The following is a 13,373-nucleotide window of genomic DNA, read 5'->3' on the forward strand; positions in this document are numbered from 1 at the left end:
AGAAAAAGTAGCAGACACTTTCTTGATTATTTTAAAAGCTTCCAAGTGAGAGTGTGGAGGAGACCAAAAGCAGAGCAAGAAAAATCAGAGCAATGTTCATACGGTAGCCAAAGCACTGCCAATGCTGCTCTGTGTATGCCAGCATTAAAAATGGTCTAAGGACTTCAAACTCATTCATAGCATTTGATACAACCCACACAAGCCTTAAAATGAATTTGTATTTCCAGTGTGTTTTAGATTTGAGTCCAGTTCGCTACCCTTAACATGCATATCAGAAAACCCACCAAAAATGATGCTAAAAGATGGAATGGAAATGGGAGAAGAAATGCTCCAAGCATCAGTATGTGATGACTCCTAATAATCTAACAACAGTTAACAGATAAAAATTTGCCTTCATTTACATTCTTTCAATATTCACGCGGAACTTTGGCCATACTTCCATGAAATCCAGCTAATAGGGAAATATGGATGGATACTTTGTGAGAGAAAGCATCAAAACACCGAAGCAGTCGTTCAGGTCATAGTTTGTGAATCCCATAACTTTACACTCAGACAGAAATATGACCATGTTAATGTAACATTTGCTCCTGGATTATTTACAGAAACATTAACTTCTGCAGATAAACTGAGACATTTGTGAAGCCGAGCGTTCCCCTGAAGGAACATGATTATGTGAGTTTATTTGTTTGGCTTTGCTAATGATGTAAAGCCAGTGACGCTCTCTGGCAAAGCCTGGGACATTTCGGAATAATTCAAATCAAAATAATGTATTCCAATGTCAACTTAATAAACCATGGCCAGTGGGGCTCATTTATCCTCTGATTTGTTGTAAGTGAATACGTTGTAATTGCGACACAGTCGTGTACTGTGTGTGTGTACTGCTTTCTTGTACCTCTTTCTTCTATAAAGTATTTAATGGAAACATGCTGGGCACATTGAACAGGAAACCATTTCTCTAATAATAGGAGACGTCACGAACTGAATGTCAGGCCATAAATATGCATACAGTCAGCGGCTGACTCAAACAGCAATTCAGGCTGGGACGGCATCCAAGGTCATTCAGGACCAAAAAAATTCACTAGAAGGATATTATTGGATTTCTAGTAGAAGATATTTGAAAACAGAGAGACAAGAGAGTCCATAACTCTATAGACATTAGGATTCCTTTTACAAACAATATTAACTAAGCATCATCATCAATATCATATCAGTGGAATATAGCTAGCCCTATAAGGCTGAAGAGTATCTATTGCAGAATTTCTGCAGAATTTCATTTAAATATTATTTCCCACCTTGTTTGTTTGCAACTTCGTATCATAGAGAAAAAAGGGACGTGCTGATATCTGTTCTGTGCTGTTGAACAGTGGTGAAATAAAACAATTCATCAAACTAACCAGTATTTCTGGTGGTGATGGGTGATGGTAACAAAGTTTAATCATACGACTTGACTAGTTATACACATCTCTGCTAAAAACTAACACTTTAAAGCATGCCATAGAGTAGTAGAGTAGTAATAGAGTAGAAACTAGATCGCTGCATGCAATTGGGCTTTGCACATACAGTGCTGTGCAAAAGTATTGAGCCTCCCCTCATTTCTTTATATTATACTATTTTGTACTTAAAAGTGATCTAAAGTAGTAGTTCTCCAGGCTTTCAGATGGTTTTTCAAAGTATTTCTTTGGACTGCTTTGTCGCTCACTTTTAGTTCAAACCTCGCACCTGAACACATTCAAATTAATGTGTTTTGTTGTTGTTGTTGAACAACATTTGAACCATTCCAACATAAAAAGTGGATTGTGTCTGTTGGATGTTGATCCTCTATGAAAAGCATCTGGAAAGCATCTGCTTGGAAATGGTGTCAATGTACGACAATAATCCCAAACACACTGCAAAATACAGTAAAAGAACACACACAACATTATCAGTCATGGATTGGGACTGTGTGGGACAATCTTGATAGAGAAGTGAATATACTACATCATTAATACCCACAAACACGTTACATATTAAAATTTGGCTATATTATTATGCTGTATCACCTTGGCCCCACATTATACATACATTATATATACGTAAGATTTAAGAAAACAATGTTTTCAAGTTAATTCATTTATAAAGAGGTTAAGATTAAAGCCACACATGTCAGAAGGACAATTTTTGTTGCCAAATAATTAACTTTGGCCTCGTTACATTATCTTTTTGCATCTCATGCTAAAAAACCTGACCTTTCATGGAAATGAATGGGTTTTTGGAGGCATTTCAAGCACTGTCAGGTCAAAGAAATCAAGCTCATTCTTGTCACCACAAACTGCATCTTTTGGCTTCCAGTGACATTATAGTCCCTCACATTTTGGCAGAAAAGGTCCAATCTTAATGAACCTCAGCTTCAACTCGCACCCTTTGTCCTCTCCTCTCTCTTACCCTGCTCACGGATTTCCACTGACCAGCCCATGATGAATGATAGGACTGGCTACAGGGTGAACAATTACACACGGCAACTGGCTGTGGCGGGGCTTGGCTGACTCGACATCATTCACAAGTCGCCTAATGGCTGCTTCTGCTCTTCATTTGGAAGATTCATGAGTCACCAGGGCAAAGAATTCCTCCAGATTCACAAAAAGATGAATGAATGAATCCGAATTTGGATCACAAATCACCCACAGAGCCAGAATGGTGCTTTTGAACTTGTTTACAACAGTAACAGAGGTATAACTCCCTAGCGTCCCGCCAGTTGAATGCATTAATGTCATTAGAAAATCGACCAACAAGTATCGATGATGTTAAAATAGAAACGGCTGTATGACTGTCCAATAATTTGGTCAGCACAAACATCAGACACGCAGCTCTTTGCCTCTCCTTCGCAGTTCTTTTGGTGACTGTCGATTCGTTTCACAGCTGTCTCGCTGTCCTTTCCCTCCTCTCAGTGACAAACCTCTGGGGTGAGCTGTAACCTTGAGCCACTTTGGAGAGACTGAGACTTTGTCTGTCACCTTCAAACTCCACCTCCCACTGCAGATATATATTTATATACATACATGTGGCTGCAGCTGCCTTTAGCCTCTGCATTGCATGGCGGCCCCAGGGAGGAAATAACGAGCTGGGGTGTTGTTAGGAGTTGGCTGATGTATTTCTGAGCGGCCTGTGAGGCTGCTCGGGTCACTCTGCTAGCACAACTATTATTGATCACTATCATTGTGCTGCTTCTGTATACAGAGCTTGCACGCCCACACAGGAAGATGTACCATTATACATGGACATGTTAAAGTGGTGGTGACAGTCTTCTGGGAATCAATCACCTCCTCCTATGCAACTTTCACTAGTTTGCAGAAACATAGCCGTGCGTTTTTCATTGCAGGAAACAGTGTAAAGGCTGCAGTATGCCTGAAAAACCAGAGTCTGTATGGAACTGCTGGAAAGTGAGATTTTAAGGACAGTCCATGTATTAGAACTACTTTGATTTTAAACACAACTGCAGATTATCATGAAAACAATTTTAACTTCAGATTAACCTCAGTCTCACAGCTGGTCGTAATACAGTCATAACCTCAAATCGATTTATTTCATACTTCCCATTCAGCAGCTATAGGGTATTTGCAGAGGAACACTTCCAACAAATAAATGTGAAAACCCGGCTAAAGACGCAGGCCCAGAGTCTCGGCTGTGCACAAAATGATGCACAGCAATGACACAATCGAGAATCACAGCAATCACACATGCCTGTGACTGCAACATGGTGGAGACTTCCTCTTTAGGTTTCTAAAGAAAGTTGGGCTCCAACAAGGTGGCATCCCTGGTTAGCCTGTCATGGTACCTAAGTCACCTATACAACTCACAAAGAACAGTGGCTGATTCTCTGCTCTCTTTTTGAGCATGATCCTCATGCAGCTTTCTGTTTATTGCTGGCAGTTTTAATCATAAAGCACAAAAATCTACATAGTCTTCATTTGACTTGCAATTTTTCACTCTGTGCAAGCCTTACTTGCAGCAAAAGATGTTAAATAAATGCTAGACTTTAGGATAATGTCTCTCCTACATGGTTGACTTTTGCAAACTAACCAACCACAATGCAGGACACTGTCCTAATATGGGTGACAGGGGGACAAGAGGACATAAAGGCTGTGTAGTTGCACTACTAAAATATTGCACTTCTGTAACATTTTAGAGCAGAGTTTCATGGATCGTCTTTTGTTTCACAAGGTCTGAAGGACAAGAGTCTTTGTTTCGATCCATTTTATATTAGAAAAGAAAATGGCGACATGTCAGTTCACAGTATTCAACTCTACTCCCCTCAAAGAGTGAGGCGAGAAGTGTTGAGTGCCACAAATGGCCATAAGAAGATATAATTTAGGACAGTCCTTGCTTCAGGTCATTGCTAGTGTTGGACTTTCCGTAAACGTTCTCACTTCCCCACAGCTGGCCCATCACTCTGTAAGTAGGTGCAATTTTCAGGTTGTCCACTTTGAAAGGTTACAGAAATTGTCGGATGCAGCGCTCCCACAACCCACATGGGGAAAGGTGTCGGGGGAGGCGGGGTCAGATGCTGTTAGACAATCTGACAATCATAACGAGGCCTGTAGCTACAGCTCGCAAGAGCTCAGAGCTTACCATCACCTCCTGTGAAGCATGCAGCTCCTCTCCACATATCACCTGATTTGTTTTATCATCCTGCACCAAAGGTTTGTGGTAGAACACTTAGACTGGGGACAGGCAGCTCTTTCAAAGGTAGAGCTGCTGGTCCTGACAGCAGTATAAGCAAAAAATGTGGACTGACAGGGAATGTTAAGGAAGAGATGGTTAGCGACAGGGAAACTGAACTTGGTTGTGCAGGTTTCACCAGGAAGGTCCCTGTGGTGTTTATTGCTTTTATCAATAACTTGTAAGCTTTCTGAGAAAAACCCAGTCTTGATAGTAGAGATGACATCCATCTCACTTTGGGTAGAGCAGCTCTCATTTCTCGAAATCTGGCCAAATTTATTGACACCCCACTCCCCTACAATAACATATATGATGATCCATTTTTTGGACCAATAAGCAGAGTTTCAATCTTAAACGTGTCACTGCAGTTTCTCCCCACCTGTCATCCCCTCAAAACCCCATCCCCACAGAGACTGTGTCTGCCTTCAGACCATCAAAAAATAAGTAAAAAGCTAAATGTGGATCATTAAACTCACCTTTTTTCACTCGCCATGTGTTTATACAACACTTTTCATCATTTAACCATTAATCTCTGGCCCTGTTCCACAGTCCTTTTTGTCTTTTCTTTCTCTCCTCACCCTCAGATGGCAGATGGCTGCCCCTCCCTGAGTCTGGTAAGGTTTCATCCAGTTAAAAGGGGGTTTTTCTTCCCCGCTGTCACCTAAGTGCTTGCTCATAGGTCATCTGATTGTTGGGGTTTTCTCTCTAATATTGCAGGGTCTTTACCTTATAACATAAAGCACATTGAGGCTGTTATTGCGAATGCTGTGATTTGTTGCTATATAAATGAAAAAAAATTGAAAAATTAAATTAATTTCAATGTTTCTTGTTTGATATTTTAAGCTTTAATTCTATTGTAGTTTGCTGATTTTTAGTTTAAATCTACTTGAATCACTATTATTGTAGATAAAGCTAATCAAGAATATAAATGCCATTAATATGACAAACATTAGTGACACACATGAATCCATGATTATGGCCCAGTAATATCACGTATTTGACTTTAGCTACTTTATGGGCGCTAAAACTTGAGTACTATCACTAAAGAAGGATTAAAACTTTTATTGAAGTAAACAGTTGAAATACTCAATTCCCAGAAAACAGTTATAAACTCCAACAAAATCTTGTGCAGCCATTTCATGTTTTACCATCTGTATGAGGCTACAGCGCTGCACCACACTGTCATCCACAAAAGCCACAGTCTTAAGTTGAAGCCTCAAAATCCAAACATGTCAGTTATAAATTGCTCACCCCCACATAGTTATAAAGGAGGTACCCATCCATACTAACAAAAATATTTTCCTTGTCAGACTATGAACGTGTTTCTTTCTGAACTCAAGTACCGCTGGTGCCTCTAGTGGATGTTAGAAGAACTGGAGAGTTTGGCACTAAGTGTTGGCTTCATTTTTAGCCCAAGAGGTTTGCGCTTGATGCAAACATACACAATACATTTTTTTTTCCTACAAAAGCTACGCTGGAGCCCTGGAGGTTTCCACTTTGGTTACACAAGCATGTGGATCCCGCCTGTGCCAAGTCCTTTCATTGTGAATGTGACAACTCAGTCATAGCCTGGTGAGGTAGCCCAATTGCCCCATCCATGATTTAGCAGGCATCTTAACTAAGAGTTTAAATGCTTTCCTCTGAAAATATGAACTTAAGTTTCAATAAATGTCTTCAGTGAGTGCTATGACCTGTACAGAAACTCCATCCTTAACATTTACTTAAACTCCACATACCAAAATCCAGGCAAAATCTCTGAAAACCGCAGCAGCAGCTACTGCAAAAAGTAAAATAACCTCATGTAATTGCTTAAGATTAAACTTTAATGATCACAACCAAGAAATTGGGCCACCACAGTTACAAACAGGCACAGAGGAGCCCGCAAGACAGAAAAACATATACACAGCTGACACGCAGTCATTTACACATGCTTCACACCCACACAAACACACACGCAGACTCACACCTCCAGATCAATATTCATGACATCCTCAGCTAAAGTGTGCAGTCAGTGTGAGCACATTTTAACATGCATGAACCCAAACACCCCTTAACTCCGTCTCACTCTGCAGTCACGCTGCTGGGATGCATCAGGAGGCGCGTTCGCACTCGCTGCTGATGGAATCCACCTCTGGCTATGAAAACATGTCATCCCGCGAAGCTGTGAAAGCCCCGACTTTATCTAAACACCTAATCTGACATTTCATCCCCACCATCACCGCTTCCCCTCAGTCGGTGTAGTTTAGAGGTTACTGCCACCTCAGTGCTTGGCAGGGTGTGAAAACAACGTTCTGTTACTGATGTGAAAGACTTGAATCAGGTGCAAGTATCTGTAACTCTTATGTTGTACCCTCATAGGTTTTATGAAGCAATACCTCAGCTCTGACTTTTACACAACACAGCGCTGGAGACTAAATACAATAAATAAACCATAAAGAGACAAATTGCAATCAAGTAATAAGAGAACAATAAAGGGGTAATTACACCGCCATCATTTGGTTTTAATGCCCTTAACAACACTCACTTAAAGCGATTTAATAAATGTTTAAATTTAAAACATTTACACACTTGACAAAATGACCAGCTTTTTAATAAATTGCCATTTTATTGACCACTTGACTACAGGACCTTTATCAGTCTGGATCACAGTCACAGAAACAGTGTAAGAACTGTGAGGTCAGAGGACTATTGGCTTAGTTCTTTAGGAAATGGTTGACTATGGTATTTTAAGTTGATATTAAATCAATTAATTAACAAATAACACAAAATGTTTTAATTAATTTCATTAATAAATAAGATTTGCGTACCTTTCATAAAGACTAAATACTTCCTCCACACCGTGCATGAATTGGGTTCCTGGATCCAAGATGTTTTCTTGAGAACATCAAGATAACATCTCCTGTTTTTCATGATTTTCATGTGGCCTGAAGATATTGGAATATTTCCACTTTTGCTCCATCTCACATGGATATTACAAAAATTACTTTGCCCACCAGTTCATAGGAGGACATCTCAAAGCGCTTTCTATTGTAAGAGAGAGAGTACTCCAACAATCTGGTGATCTCCTATGAGCAGCACTTGTTGACAGTGAGGAAGAAAAATACCCAGGACCTTAACATTGAACAAAGATCACGGAATGACCACAGACTGACCGTGTGAGTTTAAATGGCACTTTTTGCCCACTAAGAACCATCACTGAATTGAATCTGGATTTGTAAAAGACTTCTAAAGGTGATAAAAGTCTTTAGGTCTGCCCATTCCCACTTCTCAATTGAAGAGTCTTCATAAGAATTTATTTTAAAATATTTTTCTTTGTGGTCTGAGACCTCTAAAAAGCAAAGCCTTAGAGTTGTTTCTTGGAGCCAGCTTTGGGCATGGAGGAGGTTTAGGACACAGTAACATTAGACTTACAGGGAAATCGGGAGCGAGGGAGCGAGAGAGAGAGCGATTGCATGTTTGCATATTCTCATTAGCTACAGTTGATTAGGATTAGTGTTGGGATCACCAGTGATCACTGTAATCACTGATTACAACTTTGACCTGAGAGAGTTATTGTTCATCCCTTTCTATACACCTTTTAACTATGTGAAGACAGCCAACTGGAAAATCTTTCACAAAAAATATGTGATGGCAAAATATACCGGAGCCTTCATTTTGAAGTGTAACATCTGCTAGTTTCTTAAAATTTTTTCGTTCAGCATGTTGCCAAAACTAACCCTAACTGAAGGGTTAGGCTGGCTCTCCAGTATGTAACTGAATTTTTCTTCCTTCATTCTTGATATACTCTGACTGTAGGTATAGCTGGCCTAAATAAGCCTTTTCCTCTGTGGCTGAATGTGTGTGCGGTTCCTCTGGGATACGTCGAGGCTCTCACACAGACTGATTTTACACGTTGGAACAGATGGCTATTGGCGGACTTGTGCATGACAACTAGTCACTCTCTGCTGTCTCTTGTTCCACTCGTGCCTCAGTAATCACGGGTGCTTGCAGTAGCTTATGAGCTAATCATCAGAGCAAAACAGTGGACAGTGATCTAATTCAGGCTGTTGTTGAGCAACAAAAGGCTGCAGGAAACAAAGACGGAGGAACACAGTGACTGGGAGCTGCATTCATGGATTGTGCACATCTTGGCTGAAGATAATAGCAACATCTGTTCACTTCCTCCCTATCACGGCATACTGCATTCATGTCCCATCACTGAGTACCAAAGAACGGCTGCTTCAAGTAGTTAAAGGATAAAATCAAACATTGCTGCACACTTTGCTGTTATTCAGCGGAAAACAGCAGAGATCAGAGCCAACTACAGACAGGATTCTTCACCATTGTGAAGATCGACACAAGCGACTGAGTAAATTCCTCCAGAGAGTTTCTCATCGATTACTCACATTCCTCCTTTGTTCGTTGTTGGACAGACCCTTTAAAAAGGCAGAGAGGAGAAGCGGCAGACGTTGGTGGAACACCGACAAAATTAATAAGCCCTCAGAGGCCGCTGTATAAGCTATGCACTTGCCCCCTAAGCACAAGGAGACATTCATCTCATCCCCTCCTCCTGTCTGATCTCTTAATGACAATGAAACAGGCCGGCAAGAATTCAAGCAATTTTCTAAATTGATTTTTCTCCTCGGACGATTTACTTTGCCGTTAGAGCGTCATTCATAACTTTGCAGGGGATTTAACACGAGCTCCTCTGTTGAAGTCTCTGTTACTGAGGAGACACACAGCTCACGCTGCTCCAAACGCTTCGATATAAATTTACTATTTTCGCACATGTAGCTCAGCATGAGCTAAATTTTCTGGATAATGCTCTGAGATCATGTCAACAAAAATCTGCCCCTAACTGCGCATTTTCAGGATATCAGATACTGCCATCTTACCAAAGGTCACAAAGGGAACGGCTTAGAAAAGACACGCAGAGACATTATTGTGGTTTCCGACCATTTACTCCTCTTGGTTCTCCTGTGTCTCATGAAAATACAAGAATTATCAGGGACCAAACAAACGTGTGGCTCTAAACATTCAGGGTGAGAAATCAATGAAGAGTTACAGGACAGAGGCATAGTTTTGGTATTCTGCGCAGAGCTTTGAGACATCCACCCCAGCAACTACAACCTTGTTCTCATAATGACCACGTCGGGCACAAAATTAGACTTTTCTATGTTCAGTTCAACACGATTTCTAGTAAACTGTGTGCTGCAGACTTTAGTAAATTATATTTGTGCAGTTCATTTAAATATTTTCCTCACAAAATTGTGTGCTCTGAAAGGGAAACTCCTACAAAAACATATGTAATAAGAAAAATATCTGTGTCCACACCTTTCAGTCGCAAAGCTGACACTGTAAATCCCCACAGGAGCATTTTAGAGGCAAAAGGTTTCGTGTTGGTGCAGACTGTTAGTAAATCTGACTCTAAGAATCTTTTTCTCATGAGTATTGTAAGGCAAGAAAGCCACTGTTTATGCTTTATGTCATGGGTAGAGCAAGATACTCAATTATCCAGCATCATTCTGCATTTATCTAGCAGGGGTCTGGATGCTGAACTGGTCCAACTGCGGTTCAAACCTTTGACTGACTGAAAACATTTGGAGAATTAAGTTTTTAAAAAAAGAAATAACAACAAACAAAGAAGACCCAGGACTGCTGAGCAACTACAATCCAGTATCAGACAAGAGACATGGGGCAACGTTCCTTTCCCAAAAGTCCTACAGCCAGTCTCCTCAGTTCCCAGATGTTTATTCAAACTGTTTGGAAGTGTGTACACTTCTGGTTATTCTGGTTCTTTATAATGGTAAGAAAATCCACAGTGTGCAGTCACATTGTGCAGCTGATAACTAAGTTCTTGAACCCTTGGAGCCTTCTCAGTGCTAACCCTGATAACAAAAAAAGTACCCAGCATATGGTTTCTCAAAGATCAGCTTGGAGCATACTTCATGTGTTTAAGCGCGCATTAGTTTCACAATCACTAACAACTATGATGCATCGGCAGAACTTGCACTCCCCCACACTGCATACTCCAGACATATGGTCCAGTACGTGTTTGTGCATGTGCAGATATGTGTCTGTGCTGGTGTGGGCCGGCACCAAGAGGGTGTTGTCCACTATGCAATCAGTGACTGACTGAGAAAAGCTGCCCAAACATGAAGACAAATGGGGTGCAATAGGAAGGGGGCTGGCAGGCTGCACCGACGGCCGGGGCGCTCGATAAAATGAAAGATGAGGAGACGGCGTTCAATAAAGCCACTGCGCCTTGCCAGGCTACGATCTGCCCGCAGGGACTGCCAGAGATGAACAGAGGGAGGAAGAGAGAGAGAGCTGGGAGGTACAGAGGTGTGAGGTGGCAGGGGAAAGAAGGAGAGTGATTGCGAGGAGAAAACGGCTAGAGACACAGGAATTACAGCTCAGGCAGAGAGATGGTGGTGATACCGACAACTACGACAGATTAAGTTCTTCCGGTTTCATTTTACATCTGTATGTGATACCTGGAGGAAGGGGTTTGGTTGTGGTCGTCAGTAGCTCAAACAGAACGATGATGCTAACACAAGGCTAGGCTCACTCTCTGTCCCCTGAGCTGTCAAACTCTGCAGTTTTGTTTTGCCTACGTAAACCTGTTATTAAATTTCGGTGGTAAGCATAAAGTTGTTTTCTTCTTCATGGTGCTTGTCAGACTCCAGGGACAGGAAATAAAAATGAAGGTGAAATAGAAGCTTCCAGGGGATTGAATGGAACTCTCCGTCGGCCGAAGGGCTCTCCTTATAAATGCTCTGTTTTGGCTCTGGTTAGCCAGGTGTAATTAGGGTTAAATCCCAAGCTGTCAGTCAGCTTGTCATTTACAGCCACTAAAGGGGCCATCTCCGGTGCCGAGGAGCGCAGGTCTGCCACTCCAATCAGCTTTACGATGCTGGGGCCTGTCAGATAAGCAGGGGCCAGGCAGAAAGAGGATGATCTCTTCTTTCAATGAGCCAATCAATGAAGGATGGAGGATGCAGTGTCACACAGCTATGAAAACACTCAGCATTGTTAAGGGACAGAATTGACAGAGGATTTAATCCAATGTGATGGTTAATCCCTGGAATTACACATGCCAATATGAATTGGCTGTGTTTGTAGGAAGCACTTAAAATTAATTCTAGAGTCAAACTTGAGGGAAGAAATTACTTCACTTCTACAATGACTAAATTCTTTTACTAAATTCATCCTGTATGTCTTATATCTATGTATGTCTTAAGTATGCTGTACAGATAATCAGAGCATCAAACCAACTGTGAAACAAAATTCATTTTGAATATTGATACCTTCCATCACTGACGTGGTCACCCTGACGTCACCCATACGTGATGTGAGCATTTGTGCTGCCAACAATTTGTTGTTTTGAAAGTAAATCTTAGATTAACCCTCCTGCCATCCTTTAAAAAACTCACACCCATCACCCTAGGGACCATTCTCAGCCACGCCATAAAAAGACCATATATCCATATTTTATTCCACTTTAAATTAACCAACCTTGTAAAACTACTTCTCCCTGAAATATTCATGTAAAGTTTTAATTATATTTTCGTTGTTTTAACCCTTCAAATCCCAGTGTTATTACATGAGCGCCCTGTGTTATAAGCCCCAAAAACCAAAAAACGAAACTAAATATTTCCACAAAAAACCAGTTGAAGTAATATGTGATTGTCATTATAAGTAGGCCTTTAGATGGACCAAAGATTGGCACCAACATACATTTTGACCTGCCATTATTTTTTTTGCATTTTTTTTGCAATTTAAAAATTAAAACTTCAAGGCCCCGAGTCTTCATTGACATCCAAGAAAAGAAGAAAAAATAAAATCATATGATGATAATTTGGGGTTGAAAAATAGCGTTTATAATGGAAGTCAATGGGCAGAAAATGGTCCCCAGGGTGATGGGTGTGGGGATTTCTGCTGCTCAGCCATTTTAGGCTGATTTAAGGAATTCACACTGGAATATTAACATTGACAGGTAAAAACTATCCTGTGGCAAGTTTGGTTATATTCCACTGAACACAGTGGAAATGGCAGCCATTTAACACATAGCAGTGGCACAAAAAGGTCCCAAGAAGGCAGGAAGGTTAAGAAACTGAGGTACACTGTATGATTATAAGCTAGCTACTTATCATTCACACTGTAAAGCATGCATCCTGCTTTTTTACTTTATCGGTACCTGTAATGTTCATCATCCAGAAGGATATCTGTTTTTTCTTAAGAATCAAAATGATGTCCCCTTATTTTTCCCCTAATGTTTTCCACTTTATATTCATTGGTGAACAGGATCCTGACCTCTTTGAACTCTGAATGGAGGAGCTTTCAAACACAGTCGCAGACATAAACAGCTGAAATAAGGTTCATCCACTCGGGCTGTCTCTGCTGGGCCTTAGAGATAGAGTGAGCACCTCAGAGTAAATCAAAGTAGAGTTGTTGCTCTGCCACGTCAAATTATTTAGTTCAAGAATCTGGTCCTCCTAGTCGTCTCCCTTTGGAGGTTTTAAACTCACACCCAGCTAGAAGGAGACCCTACAGTACACCCAAACATCATTTGACAGATTACAGGTCTCATGTTGACTAAGACGGTGTTAGAATCCCCCAGGAGGAACTGGAAAGGATATTCAGAATACCCACTATGACCCAACTTTTGATTAGCAGGTTGAAATGGATGGCTGGAT

The sequence above is a fragment of the Aulonocara sp. 'chitande type north' Nkhata Bay genome, linkage group LG16, assembly GCF_057382095.1.
Source record: "Aulonocara sp. 'chitande type north' Nkhata Bay isolate Kocher_YH1m ecotype deep benthic linkage group LG16, A_spYH_male_GT1.1, whole genome shotgun sequence".
Classification (NCBI taxonomy): Eukaryota; Metazoa; Chordata; class Actinopteri; order Cichliformes; family Cichlidae; genus Aulonocara; species Aulonocara sp. 'chitande type north' Nkhata Bay.